Source organism: Ictidomys tridecemlineatus, chromosome 7, assembly GCF_052094955.1.
Source record: "Ictidomys tridecemlineatus isolate mIctTri1 chromosome 7, mIctTri1.hap1, whole genome shotgun sequence".
Classification (NCBI taxonomy): domain Eukaryota; kingdom Metazoa; phylum Chordata; class Mammalia; order Rodentia; family Sciuridae; genus Ictidomys; species Ictidomys tridecemlineatus.
Genome location: NC_135483.1, coordinates 154670603 through 154686976, shown reverse-complemented (window position 1 = coordinate 154686976; position 16374 = coordinate 154670603).

Below are 16374 nucleotides of genomic sequence, written 5' to 3'. Positions count from 1 at the left end.
AATATGTACAATATATTCCGGTACTTGAAACTATGGCTAGAATAAACTGAATGCTGAATGAATAGTAACCATTTTTATTGCTATGATGATGATGATGATGAAGATATTGAGTTCTTCAATTTCTGTCATACACTGTTTCAAATAAATGTGTATACTTATCTTTCATTCCTGAAGAAAGATAAAGGAAGACACACACACACAAAAAAAGGAGACAGGAATTAAAGTAAATAAAACATCAAAGGAAAAAAAAGAAGTAAACAAAGAAGAAAAGGTCAATGGAGGAAAGGAAGGACTTATGTAATACAATGATAGATATAAAGGCATCTTCTTATGTATAAGTAAATTTGACAAAAATTAAAAGTCATTTTGTCATTATACCCACTAGACTGTAAACTTTATGTAAGAAAAGATATGACTTTTTTATTTTTCACTCAATAGTTTGCTTAAATGGTGGGGAAATATATGATGAAAATAGGTTATAGGTTGTAGAATTCCAGTTTTCTAAAGGAGAAAATTACCAGGTTATGAAAAAGAAATTGTATAAAAACAGAAATGAAGAGGTTCTATTTAACAATATTCAACTTAGTGTTAAAACTACTCAGCACTGTTATGAAGCAAACTTTAAGATAAATGATTATAATATCCAAATGACAAACATAAATATTTATAATGGATTTCAGATTTTAAATGATATCCATAATAATTCTTTCAAGATTCTCATTTGTCTTCTCTGCTGATTAGAAATAGCAAAATTACAAATAGAGTGTAACACAGATCTTAGACAAATAGCAGAGAGAGAAAAACAGGAGCTTGAGGGAGAGACTCTGCCAGTGAAAGAGAAAGAAAAACTACCAAAAAAAAAAAAAAAAAGTAAATGTAAGAAAGGTGCAGTCCTCAGAGGTTGTTAAAGCAGGTCTGGAGTCCTCACACCCAATGTGACCTGGGTTCACATTCCAGTCCCCCAGTGATAGTACCTTAGGCAAGAACTGTCCCACCCCTTAAATGTATAAGATTTAAAGAACATAATCCATGGAAATTACTTAGTTGAACATTTGTCATAAAGTAGGCCTCTGTCAATGACAGCTTTTATTATTATTACTATCTTGGGTAAATATCTTAAAATTATAATTTATAAAACTAAATTTATTACATGCTGTATCATCTGTTTATAGAACAGGTAAGATTACTTTTCAGAAAAACATGTAGCATCCAAGATGTTTAAAAAATGATGACAACCTTTTGTGTTTGACTGAGTATGTTTACTTTTAGAAATTATTCCATTTAGGGTATCTCCTCTCCCAAGGACAGTAGGAAAACTAGAATAAACTATCTAGTATACATTTCATCCTCAGTTACAATCATTGTAACTTAGAGTAAAAGGGTATTCTCTTTACAGATGCTGCTGTCCTTGAAAATAAATGTCTGAGCCTTATCATTTTTGATAAACAATGTAGAAAACTCTGGAGATCCTTCAGCTTGCTAAGGGATTTGATTTCCTTTATCACTCCTATTCATTCTTTCATAACCTCGTGAAGGGTGCAGCTGTGATGGGACAAATTAGCTCAAAACAGAGTGAAAACTGACCAAAGATTTGGAGACTTTTTTCTCCTGCTTTCAGAAGAAACACTCTGTCTTTAATGTTTTCCCCCTTCAGCCACTCTGTCACTTTGCAGCCACTCCCCTTGGCTCCTAACAACAAGAATATGTCATGATTCTCAAAGAGGCAGCTGAATGTGGTTACTGTGCTGTGGCCTGCACGCATATCAGGTCGACACCTAATTAAATACTGAGATCATTAAAAAATAGATGTTCAAGTTCTGTATGTTTGGAAGAAACCAATAGTAAAATGACTACAGCTCATTGTATAGGCATAAAAAAGAAAATGTTAGTAGAAAGGGTGACCTTGAAAGTGAACATAGGCACATGTATAGTGAGAAAGTGTCTCAGCTCCTTCATCCTGCAAGTCTTTGACAGCTAAGAGCTGAATGATATGCAACCTTATAAACATTTTCTCCAATTCTCTGTGACATATTTTGTGTATTCTGCTCAAGTTCCTTCTATCCCCAGATGTTTTAATTTTATATTATCCTTTATTCAGAAAGCAATTTAAGGCAAAATATTCTGATACATTAAAAATATACTAAAAAAGAATGCTTGCCAAGTAATTTATGTGCCAAACATAAGAGCATATTTCTCAGTTATATTTTTCTATAAAATTGGATTAAGATTGACATATTTAAGTAAATATATATAAATTATATGCATCATATACTAATTTATATGTCTGTGTTATCATTTTAATACATTTGTATTTTTTCTTTTCAAATTTAATAAAAACTCATTTTCTTATTATTTGCCATTTATTCTGAATTGCTTATTTTTTGTGGAATTTACTATTTATCTCCTCATTTATTTTCATATTTTTAAAAGTATTTAATTATAGAACCAAAGATAAGTCAAAACTCTTTCCTTTTAAGTTTCCTTCACTTTATGCATGTAATGCACAAATCAGACAAACAAATATTAGATGAGTTTATGACTATTTCACGTTGTGCAACTTGGTCTCAGAGCATTTTTAGTGGTATCTTTTTCCCAGGCAGAGTGGAAATGCAAAATTATCTTTATGGGGTCCAGATGTGTGTCAAATAAAAAGTTACTCTAGAACTATTTGATGCATTATTCACTTTTTTCCACATTTATCAGACAGAGCAAAACTTGACCTTGCATTATATAAAATATCTTCTTTATGAAACTATTAAAACCATCAGTATGGCTGCTCATTAATGGGCTGTCTTCACAGTTAAGATTTCATGGACAGGAAATACCCTGATAGTAAAGACCCACAGAATTTTTCCAAGTACATGGATACAGTCCTTTCAAAAATCCCAAGCTCCTTGGAACCTTGCTAGTTTCCCTGTGTGAAGCTTATGCTACACAGTTAAATGAAGTGAAGTGTACCTATCCTACAGCTTCAGTACAGACAGGACTTGAATTGGAAGCATAAATTTGTTCAAAACCAAATTCAGTTAAAAGAGCCAGTCACAAATAGACTTTTTGTGTCAGTACTTCTTTCTGATATGGAAAAGAGCATGTTTATCTCCACTTAAGTAAGTTAAGTCTTAGAGCTCTTCAAAAAAGAATGTAAACTATTTGTAAAGTCTTCCAAATATTACAACTCACTGCCAAAACATAAAGGGTAGAGACAAGCATAGACTATTAAAAATATATATTTCTAATAATTTTGTTAGACTGAAAAGGAGGAAAAGTAGTTGATATCAAAGTTTTGTAAATTCAAATTTTATCTTAGACACTTTTAGTGACAAATTACAGTTCTCATTAGCAAGGCACAGAAGAACATTTCAACAATGGCTAATCACCCATTATTATTTCAATAATGTGTAATCATCAGAGAATAATGTACTTAAAGTTTAGGTATTACTTTGTACTTGGTTCAAGTTACCACATTCTTTTTTAAAACCTGACATACTTTTGTTTTTAATTTTTTTTTTGTATATGGACACAATACCTTTATTTATTTATTTGTATGTGGTGCTGAGGATGGAACCCAGTGCCTCACACTTGCAAGGCAAGCACTACACCACTGAGCTACAACCTAAACCACATAAACTATTTTCTTCTATAGTCTAATCTCTCATTTGCCTACTATTTTTATGTAAGTAAAATGAATTCAAAGTTGGTAAGATGCATGTGCATCATTTTTCCTCCACAAATATATAAATGTAATACTAAAATTCCATTTTTAAAGTCAAAACCACTGGATACTTACAATCAGTAGGTGTTTGGCATTAGAAAAATGGAAAAAAATGAAAAAATGTGGAGAAATCAGAACACTTCTACTTGCTGTTGGGAATGTACAAATGGTTAATTCACTGTAGAAAAATATTTAGTACTTCTTTAGGATGTTAAACAGAATTCTCACATGACCTAGCAATTATCACATGACCCATTCTAGGTATATAACCACAAGAATTGAAACTAGGTATTCCAATAAAAACTTATACATGAATGTTTTAGCAACACAATTAATAATGATCAAACAAAAGGCAGGAACAACCCAAATGTCCATCAACTGATAAACACATAAATAAATGTGTTACCATATTTATACAAAAGATCTCATCCTATCACATAAAGAACACAGAACTGAAATATGCTACAACATGGATAAACCTTGAACACTATATGATAGGTGAGTAAATCAGACACAAAAGGGCATATTATGATTTTCTTTATTTGAAATTCCCAAAATAAGTGAACACATAGAGTTGGAAAGCAGAATAATGTTTGTCAGGAACTGGAGATGAAAATGAAATAACTACTAAACAGATATGCACTTTCCTTTTAGGATGATGAATGTTCTGGAACTAGGTAGCAGTAATGATTGCAAATATACTAAGTTCCCCTGATTTTACACTTAAAAATGTGTTTTATACCAAAAAAGTTGGTATAAAAGGTTGACATTTTTGACAGCCACTGACCATAATGGCCTATAATTACTTAAGAAATTATGTATTTTCATTGGATTTTATAATACTTTTTTTACTGAAAAAAATGAAAGCATAAATATCTCTGTTCCTTCTTGACAGAGGGATTAAGATTAAGATGATGGACAGCAAATAAATTCATTCATGGAAATAAACCTATAATGAGATCAATGAGAATGAAATGATATCAGCAAGTATTAATTATCAATGATATTCAGGAAATGAAAATGATGAATGGTTCAGGCGAAAATGTTTGTGGTCCCCAGAATCTATTTTCCATACTTTATTTTAATAAAATTTAAAGGTGGGATGATGAAAATTAATTAGAAACCTATTAACAAAATATTTAATTTCCAAGTTCAATTTTGAATCATAGATTAAATTTCTCAAGGGATAATAGTAACTTTTGTTTAGAACCAGGTTTCAGAGCTTGGATTTATTGATCACTGTTCTTTGTTAAAGCCAATCACTAAAAGTAGAGACTACCAAAAAGTTTCAGTATATGTAAAAGTTTCATGATTATTTGTAATTTCTGCCAAGATATCCACAATGAGAAATAGACCTCCAAGCTTTGCTGATGCAAATTATTCAGAAAATATTATTGATACATGAGAGGTCTTCAGTTTCTTGTTGTGCTCTTACTCTGTGTGTGAGCTATGGCAAAAATCCCAGAATCTGGTTTAAAGCAAGAAGAATGAATCTATGTCAACTTTAAAAGAACAACACTTTTGCTGAGAACATTAAAACACTTAAAACAATAAGCAAAGGGTATTAGAAAGAGGAGCATAGGAATTCTGGAATGTAAACTGTTTTGTTATTTAAAATATGTGTGTGTTTGAATTCTTCAAAGAGCAGCCCTTCTGTTATCTCCAACATGCACAAATCTACTGTATTGTAATAGCCTGTAGAGCTCTGGGTTTTTAGAGTTTACATATAGCATATTATCATTTTATGGAATTTAAAAAATATTTTTAAAATTATATATTTTTTACTGCACTAGTGTTTGGGCATAAGGAAATGCAGTGAGATGGTGGAAAAAAATTAGAAATTTAGTATTAAGAAATCTGAAATTTGACAGGTTCAAGAAGTCAAGAGGTGCTGAAGAGGAAGCCTAAGGGTATTTGGTAAGCTTGATGTTGGGACACTGGGTCCCAGAGGGGCTTAGACTCTTGATTGAACTAAAACAATCCTGTCCTAATTAGCTCCATCAGAAACATCAGGAAAATCCTGCAGGACAACTGCTTCGGTGGAAATCACCATACAAGGATCAAGAATGTCAAAATTTTCAACTCTCTTTCATCCTAACCTCGCTTTCTTCCACCTTTGACTGAGAACATACTCTTAGCTTCTTATCATATGCTCAAACTTTCCATTCCATTTAAAATTAAAACACCTTAAGGCTTTAGAAGATAGGAATTAACATTTTGGATTATAATTTTGAAATCAATCTCTTGAAATAATGTCTACCTTTAACTCATTGGTTTTCAATTTCTGAAAAAAAAATCAAGTTTTGTGGGTCAAAATAAGCAAAATGAAATAGAAAGATTCCAAAAGACATTCTGGTCTTGTTTTTAAACTATTAATTACTGTTCTTTGTTTAAATAAAATTAGGTAAAGTATAAATATTTACTTTGCAGTATTTTAATCCTTTTTTAAAAAAATTTATTCTTACTTTATAAAACAAAAAACAAAAGCTAAAAATCATCTTCTTAAGAATCATTTGTCTGCGATTTTTATACTTTTGATGTCATTGTATCATTTTGGGTTCAGAATAATTCAGGTTCCTCTAAATATGCTGGGAAGTATTTAATCCTGTTGTATTTTCTGTTAATAGAAAGTATGGAATTGGTTTTATTTTCTTCATAAATGTTTGATAGCCCATGAAACCAGTGAGGCCCCAAATTTTCTTTTTGGGGGAATGCTTTTATATATAAACAGCACATGTGAAATGTTTGGGTATAAAACTGATTAATTATTCAGATTATCTATTTGATAATTTATATCCTCAAGGAATAATAAATTAAACTGTTTTTTAAATTTATCTGCATAGAATTTTTGGTAGTACTATTATGTTTTTCAAAGTTCTGTTAATCAGCATTTAAAATTGCTGTGACAAAATACCTAAGAAAAAATAACTTAAATGAGGAAATATGTGTGAGGGCTCACAGTTTCTGAGGATTTGGCACACAGTGGCTGGGCCACATTGTTATGCATCTGTAGTGAGGCATAATATCATGGCAGGGAGAGTATAGCAGAACGAAGCTGCTCACCCCATTGTGGCCAGGAAACACAGAGAGAAAGGGGAAATGGAGGTGAGGTCAATATATACCCTTCTAAAGTAAGCACCCAGTGACCTACATCCCCAAACTAGGCCCCATTTCCTACAGTTTTCACCTCCTCGCAATAGTCCATTCCATTATTATGAACCCAACAAGGAATTTACCCATTTATGAGGTCAGAGCCCTCATGATTCAATTACTTCCTAAAAGCTCCACCTCTGAACATTGTTCTATCATGCTCCACGCCTTTATCATATGAGCCTTTGTGGGTCATTCCACATAGTGACTGTAACAGTGTTTATGAGGTCAGTAATGATGTTTCCTTTTTCATTTCTTACTTGGTACTTTTTGTTCTCTTTTTTTCCTTCATAAATCCATAAAGAACTTTTTTAAAATCGGTGATTGTGTGATACAATAATTTCTTGTTCTCTTTTGCTCCTCCTTGTATCCAACTCACTTTTAGCTGACTTTATAAACTTGATGCTGCCTACAACTTGAAAAATCCTAATGTGCCCTTATGTTGCATAATCTATAACCTAATAAAAACGTACAAACTATTTTGGAACAAGATCCCTGAATGAATGAAAACATAATTAAACTAACTTTTATAGGGAATAATAAAAAGATTTTGCATGCAGTGATGCTGCTTCCCCTTATTTCCTATTTTCTCTGCTCTAAGAAATTTTTTAAACTTTAATTATTTTGAATATTTTTTCTCTGATAAACAAAATTAATAGATTTTGTCTGTTCACAGCATCCTGTGATGTTCAAAATACACACACATAAATCCTTTGCAATGGCATCATTTTGTTTTCCTAGGAAAAAATCCTTAATATTCAAAATTCAAAAATATTCAAAATTATAATTTTACAGGGTTATCACTGTACCCAGGCATTCCTTATTGATTCTATAATCTTTCCATATGATTCATTGATTCAAGTTTTTAGATCCTAATTATTCAAATTTTTTGATCCTAATTATTCAAGTTTTTTATAGGAGAATCTCTCTTGATTGAAGTCAGGTTAAAATAAATCATATATGCTAAAGCAAATAAAATTAATTATGTTTAGGAAGTGCCAAACTTCTCGAGATATATCGAAGAAGTTCATCACATCACAAGAAGAGGGGATGGCAACGCTTTAATTGATAAGCATTTATCCATTTAGTTTGGGAAACAGCTGATTTTATATTGACCACTTTCCATCCACACCAAAATAGCAAATGCAGTGATTTTTAGATTCTGCTTCTTCTAGTTTCTATGTCTTGCTGACAGACAAAAATATTTTAATAAAGGATTGATTTTTCTATCAATTGTACCATTTTTCTGCCAGGAAAATATAGTTTGGTGTGCCTGGTATCTTCTTTGAAACATATTCAAAAGATCACTATTTTCATAAATTATATTACAATTAAACTTATTCCCCAATACACTTAGTTACAAAAATATGCAAAGTTTTAAATCTTTGCCTATCAACATGTGCATTTTAAGATCAGCTTAATAAACTTCATAATCTTAAAAAATAAAAATGGAAAATGAAGTAACTTTCTTCATTCAAAACAAAACGAGTATAAGAAATACAAAGATACAAAGCTAGATTACAGAGATTGTTCAACTTTCCCTGAAATAATATGTGAATAGTACTCTTTCACTGACATTTCAAACAGCTATATGAAATGATTTTCCCAAAGCAATTAAGTATAACAGGCAACTATTCAGCTATTATCTGCTCTTCCCAGTTCAACTATTGAATCTCATCAAATCCAAATAATGAGTCTAGTAAGTCATAAAAAGTGCTCAATTTTCTTTTTGATATGAACAGTTTAGTATTTGGCTCCCTATACTAAGTGGAGGGAGTGGAGTTGGTGTGTAATATGGTGGAGTTGGTGTGTAGTGTGGTGGAGTTGGTGTGTAGTGTGAATGAGGGAACACAAAGGATATGAGGTGCCACAGACCCCATCACCCAGCTCCGACATTACAATCATTCAAACACTATAACCCTTCTTCACCTCATATTACCTGTCTAAAAAATAAGCGCAGCTATAATGTGTAAAATATATTTTAAAATGTTAAGGAAATGATAACCCTATTTAAAGCAGTGCTTAAAAACTTCCTGATGTTTGCTTTTGATTTCCATTTGAGGAAGTAACTTATCTAAGGTGCTACTGTTATGGTGAACATATTGGCATTTACTGGATCATTTATGCAATTGTCGTAATTTCCAAGTTGATAAGATTAAACCCATATCGATATTTCCATGAATGTATCTGTTGTTCTGCCCAACACTTTTTGGTTGTTGTTTTAATATAGTGATGTTCTTATGAGAGCTTGCATCTCACATGATTTGGACTGTCAGTTCGAATTAAATTTGCTGTGGATATAGTTTCCTCCTATTAAGAGAGATAAAGTTTATAAGTTGAAACCCACAAAACTCTTGAAATCAAAATAACTACGGTTACTCTGGCATAAAAATTCATGATCTGGCTACTAATAGCATCTGAAAATGTTGCCAGACCAAATGACACAAAACTGATTTAAGCTGTTTTGAGGGTGTATTGTCTAAAAATTTGACGTCTTTTCAGGCCTTCATCATTGCCATTGATTTATGTTTGTGCAATTTACCTGTCATGATTTTAACATCCTTGGAAGGAGATGCACAACTAGAATGTTCTGATCACCAGGACTTCCTGTGCTGATCCCCAAGTTTCTTACATCAGGTGGTTTTGTTTTAGCTTATGAAAGGCTTTGGCCCATCTTTTCACCAAAAAGTTCTAGAACAGAAAGTACCTTCTACCCCTGAGTTTTTCAATATTGATGTTGAGCATTTTAATGATGTTAGGAAGAACTCTGGCCATTTGTCTACCCTACTACATAACAAAATGTGGTCTCTCGTCCTAATTTGAAGTTGGATGTGAGTGGAAAATTGCTTCCCATGCTACTATAGGAACCTTTTTCCTATTAATGGAATGAAGTATATTTCTTTGGGGCATGATGCATGATATATGCATATGATATACTTAAGATATTTTGTTTTGTTAAACCCTTTGCATATTCTAATTTAATTAATGATTTATATGCCATCTTACACCAAGATGAAATAAAACTGAATCTTTCTGCAAGATTAAACAGACCAAGTTAGACACTTTATAGTCAAGTGATGCTTTGAATCTCAAAGCCTCAGTGTCCTTAGATCCTATTTAAGTATTTCTAGAAATCCTATGGCTGCACATATCTCCAAACGCAGACTTTCACTTTCCAGGGTACACTAAGGAGCCAGATCCACATAGAAAGAAGGACTGGCTGTCATTTGGTCAATATTGTTTGGGTGAATGTGATCTACAGCAAGATACTGGAAAGACTGTTTCAGAAATGAATCTATATGTTTATCTCTTTATAATCCTCAACGACTTGAAAGCAGGATAACTTGGCATACTATTGCAATGAAATCCTTCACAGATGCCTTTCAATCTCTGACTAGTGTGTAAAGTCTGTTTTTCAATTAAAAAGTATAAAGACAACTTCTAGTTTAAAAAATAAAAAGCAGTGTGCAGGAAAATATAAAGGCAAAATAAAGATGGTATTTTGTTTTCCTATGAAAATGGCTAATATTAAAAAGACAAAACATACCAAGTGCTGGTGAGGATGTGAAGGACAGGGAACTCTTGCATACTAATTAGCAGGGATGTAAGTCAGTAGAAATACTCTGGAACTCAGTATGAATTATCTCTCAGTATTTTTATCTCTCAAGAGATAAAAATAAAACTACTATGCAGTCCAGCAACCCCACTACTGAGTATATATTCAAAGGAATTGAAATCAGGATGTTTAAGAGAATTTGCACTCCCATGTTTATTACAGCACTATGTATAATAATCATGTGGAAATACCTAAGTGTCCATTAATCAATGGATAAAAAAAAATGTGGTACATATGCACAATACTCTTTGACCACAAAAGAGGACAGGATGAGATTCCATCATTTGTGGCACAATGGATAGAACTGGATCACATTATATAAAACAAAATAAGCCAAGCACAGGAAGACAAGTGCCACATGATCTCTCTCATCTAGGAAATCTAAAAATGTTGATCTCATAGAAGTTGAGAGTAGAATGTTGGTTACAGAGGCTGAGGAGAAGAGTGGAGAGGGATGGGGAAAAGTTGACCAATGGGTAATAAGTTATAGCTAAACAGAAGAAATTCTGATGTGTTACTTCAAAGAAGAATGGCTATAGATGACAAAGTCTATTGTATATTCCAAAAAACTAGAAGAGAGCTAGTGGTGTTGCTCAGTGGAAGAATGCAAGCCTGGCAGGTGGGAGGCCTGGTTCCACCCCCAGAACTGCAAAAACAAACAGGAATAAAAGAAATAAAGATTAAAAATTGATTTTGAATGTTTTTCCTGTAAAGAAATGATGTGAGATAGAGATGTTTACCTTGCTTTTAACATTACATCATGTATATGTCACATGATGTCCCATAAATGTGTATGATTTTTTATGTTTTAATGCATCACTTTTAAAGATTTTAAAATAGGAGAGAAAAGTGAGATGGATTTTTAAAGAGCACATAAAAAATTTTGTCACATATAGCATCCTCAGGCCAGAACATTAGAACTTTAGGACATTCACTTGTTTTGGAGAGAGGGAAAGAAGATAACATCCATTTCCAATATTACCTAATAGAGGAGGCAAAGTAAGGATAGAGCTCCACAGGGTCAAGGAAGACTCAAAGGCATGGTGAAACCTACAATTATGCTTGCATGTATTCTCTAAGTTAAATTTTACCTTAACTGTCCATTTACTCCACCATTCTTCTCATTTTTAAGACTAGACTTTGGGTTTTTTTTTTTTACTCCAGTTAGCAGAAAGAAAATATAAAATCTTAATAGAATTAGAAACATGGGAAGCTACGTGATGTTTTCCTTTGCCTACCTCAGAGAGCTTGAATTATTAGTTCTAATTCTTCACTTTTCTGTGATCATCATATTCATCTATCCCAGTGTCTAGAATTTGAGCTTGGACTTGTGACTTACTTTAGTCAATGCATTGTTAGTGACATACTGTGAACTAGACTTGAAACATGTTTGTGTAGATGTGTTTCTCCTCATTCCTGTCTGCTTTTCATTATAAGTTTTTGCCTGAGGTAGTCACTGGCACAAAATGGAGCAGACCTACATTCAATCCAATCCAAACTTGGAGGTCAGCCCTGATGAACGCAGGAATGATAAGCCAAACATCCACAAACCACGTGTCGTGCACCTGCATTGTAGGACATCACACAGTTGGAGAAAGTGTGTTCTACAGCATTATTTGGCAACAACTAAGTGATCTATTCTTCAGTGAAGAGGTACTAGAGCCTCCAAACTGGAGAGGGGCACAGGAAATGTTGGAGAAAACATCCTAGTGAACAAAAATTTACGGGTTCATTATTAATAAGATTTTCCTACCATATGATTACCCTACCCAGGCTAATTGCATGTAAAAAGGTAGTAAATGACAGGATCCTCTTTTGAGTTTGGAGATCCAAGATTAAGGGCCATCTGTGGTAATGCTATTCTGTATCCTCCTGGAAGTTTTTAAGCCTCATTTGGAAATCTGCAAGAATACAGTATGAAAGCTATAGGGAAGAAGTGACAGCATATTATTTACAGGCATATTAAGGCCAGACAAGCACCCTGTCCTCATGTTGTTCGAAAGAGCATTTAAAGTTTCTCATGCTCCACTCTCCCTTGCAGAAGGAAATGAAGGTGTGGGTGGTTTGGAAAAGCACACACCATGGAAGAAGATGCAGACTTGATATCTAACCAGGCATTTGACAGAATCCCAGAGAATACCAGTCAGGGATAAAAATATGCCAGAGGCAATTACTTGTAGCTCAAACGATGCCAACATGAAACACTGGCCTGTTCTCCTGTAGCTTATTATCATCCACAGGAAAAGGATCTGAACTGCAAACCTCCTGGATCACAGTGCATTAAATTGATTTTTGGACAGGAGATGTTACAAGCTGTAACATGAATCTTAACTAATACTCCTCAAACTGGAGTTCCTGTCTGTCAACATATTGCTAGGATTTTAGTGGTCAAGGAAGAATTCTTCTCATTGTAGAGAAAAACAAAGATGTCTAGCCCATTTTATTTAGGCACTATTTTAAAAAAAAACTAGGTCAGCATATTATATTTGGGAAAGAGCCAAAAAGTCTGATATTAATGCCATGAGGAAACCAGAAACTGAGGACCGTGTTGTGGTAAATATGATAGCTCCCCTTCCTGAAGAGGTCTTAAGAGATTCACAAACTACTTTATGCTTATGCCTAAGCACGGGATCACCCACGAAGCAAAGCTGGAAAAGATTAGATTATTTAAACACCCAGAGAATTCTTTTTAAAATATTTTAAAATACTATGCTGTGGTTGAACAGGAAATCTTTCAGATGAGGGAAGGGAAGAGAGAGAGAGAGAGAGAGAGAGAGAGAGAGAGAGATTACATATATTAACTTCTTAAATATAATATCATATTAATCCACATATTTAAAAATCTGTGAATCAGGTTGTTTTATTAACCAGGCAACTAAGATGTAGGCATCATACAAGTAGGAGATACAGAATTGAACTTGAGCCTATAGGATAAATATACCACAAAACAAATACACACCCACTTGTTTATAACTTTGAAATTCCTCTTGTGTATCCTGGTGATATTTGTTTAAAACACTTGAATTTTGATTTCCTTAAAATTCTTACTATTCTAAGCTCTCTTGTCATTGAAACAGGTCTATTCATCTGTAATGTGGCTTTTTTTTTTGCCATGAATATGCATGTGAATCCACAGAAAACAATTTTTTTAAAAAATAACTCAAATCATTTTGAAAAATAACTTAGCATTTAAATGTATGCTTCCAACCTTTAGTTCTCACCTTAAAACAATAGGTTAATGACTTTAAAATAGGTTATCTTGATAATCTGTACATAAATATATAATTATATATAAATTTAGGTACACAAATCTACATTTTATGTCAAAGAAAATCAAATATGCACTCCACATTTGATAATATTCTTCCAAACATTTAATGTTGAAAGAAGCACATGCCAAAAAATAATCATTATGTATAGTTTCAATTTAAGAATAAAGGCAGATTGAAGATATATTTTGTGTAAAACTAATTGTTGTTCACTGAATTTAAGCAATTTCCCTCGAAATTTCTTACATAAAAGCCCTAAGACCAACTTCAATTAAGATGCTTAAAAATATAATTGCTTGATATCAGAACCTTATTATAAGAAAGTAGCATAGTTGACATATCTTATTATTGTTCAGATTAGCAAGAGAAAAATTAATCAGTACCTTTGTCATTCAAATCTCTCCTTTAACTGTCAATATTTTAATCATCTTTTTCACTGCTACAAACTAAAGAACCCAACCACAACAACTTTAGAGGAGGAAAAGTTTATTCAGGAGCTTACAGTTTCAGATGTCTCAATCCACAGACAGCAGGCTCCATTCCTCTGGGCTCGAGGTGAGGCAGGACATCATGGTGGAAGAGTGTAGTGGAGGGAAGCAGCTCACATGAGAATCAGTAAGCAGAAAGAAAGACTCTACTCACCAGATACAAATATATACCCCAAAGCCACACCCCAAGCCTCTCCTCCTCCATCCACATCCCACCTGCCTCCAGTTACCACTCAGTTAATTCCATCAGGGATTAATTCACCGGTTACTTTAAGGCTCTCACAACCTGATTGTTTCTCCCTTGAACCCTCTCGAATTGTCTCACACGTGAGCGTTTGGTGGACACCACATCTAAACCATGAACACGTATAACTATTTTATTTCCAATTACTTATACATGACTCACCAATTCCAAAGGAATATACTTAGTGAGTTACAAATATGGTCTTTTGATATCTCATAATAACCTTACAAAGTACTATCATCTCCATTTCACAATAAAGGAAACTGAGACACTAAGAAGTTAGGAAATTTAGGTAGGTACTGGAAGCCTAAAGCAGAGGATTGCAGTCTCAGCAATTTAGCAAGATATTTTCTCAAATAAGAAAGAAAAAGAAAAAAGGCCTGAGGATGTAACTCAGTGATCATCATCATCATCATCATCATCATCATCATCATCATCCTCATTGTCAATAACAAAAGAAAATTTGTCATAACATAGCCACTGAGGAAAAGGCAGGACTCTGAACCAGGCAGTCTGCTTTTAGAGGCTGTTCTCCAAATCATTACTCTACCACAGATTTCTTTTTGTATTTGTTTCATATGGGAAAAATGTATTTTCAATGTAAGTTATTTATAACTATATCATATGAATATTAAAATCATGGTATCATTAACCAATATGGTAAGCAATAAATAGTATGAACTACACAAACTTCATACTTATAATAAATAAGTTTTTCATACTCCTTTTAAGTAATTGTTCAACTTATTTTTTTCTTTGCTATCATAATCAGAAAGCCATTTGAGGCATGGTCTTTCTTCGTTTAGATCAATTTTTTCATTTTTTAGTAATCATCTTGTATTGTTCCTTCTTCTGCACTACCCTCTCTCTTTCACTCTTTTATAAATAACCCTTGACATCCTACTGTGAGGAAGTCTTAATACCATGAAAGATTCTCTTTCCACTGAAGTGCTTGAGATCTCTGAGCCAGCCATTGAAATGTTTTTGAGAATTAGAGAACTATTCTTAAGATAACTCCTCTACAACAAATATAAAATTGATCTCTTTTGCAAATCTGAATTTATGTCTACTCTAGACATGTAATTTAGGCCTGGGAATGAAGACCATTTTTTAGACAAAGATGGTACAGAAGTGTTTCAAACATAAACAGTAGAATCATTAAAAGCAGAAAAGCCTGACTTGAGTTTAGGAAAAGGAGTAGAAACAGAATGACTGAGATAGACAGAATTCCATGTTCCACTGCAACAGAAGATAAAACTACAGAGCAGTTATTTGTAGTCATAATGTAGAGAGGACTCTGCAACTTCAGACTCAGGAATTTGACCTTAATTTAGCAAAAGAGAGGGTGTCTTCCAGAGATTCAGGGTAAGGAATGGCAGACCACAACATGGCAAACTACTATTTTTAAACAAGATTAATTTTGGTTGGTGGCCATCACTGATGGATCCATTGTATGCACTTGGAAGGTGAGATGGCTCATCTGCAAGGTGATAACGTGAGTTAAGAGAACTAGAACCCTTTTAGACACAATAGGTTAACTGAATTTTGTAATGTAGATCAGTCTAACAAACTTTTTTTTTCAGGTACTTTTCAAAATCTCTTTCAGTAATCCTTAGCAATCAAATATGACTGTCATTACCAATTACATTAAGTTAACTAAGTTCTTCTTGATGCCTTCACATCATCAAGAGCTCTTTTGAGCAATCTTCTAAATAATATCTTTCATGAATCGTTTCATAACTACAAATATTGGTAAGATTCCTTGCTCTCATTTAAACTTAACCTAATTTATGTTGTTTTCAATCTGATTTTCTAATTAATTCACTAAAATGTGTGTACTGGTTTTTCTTAAAAACACTTAACTGTACTATAAAACTGGATTTTGATTCTATTTT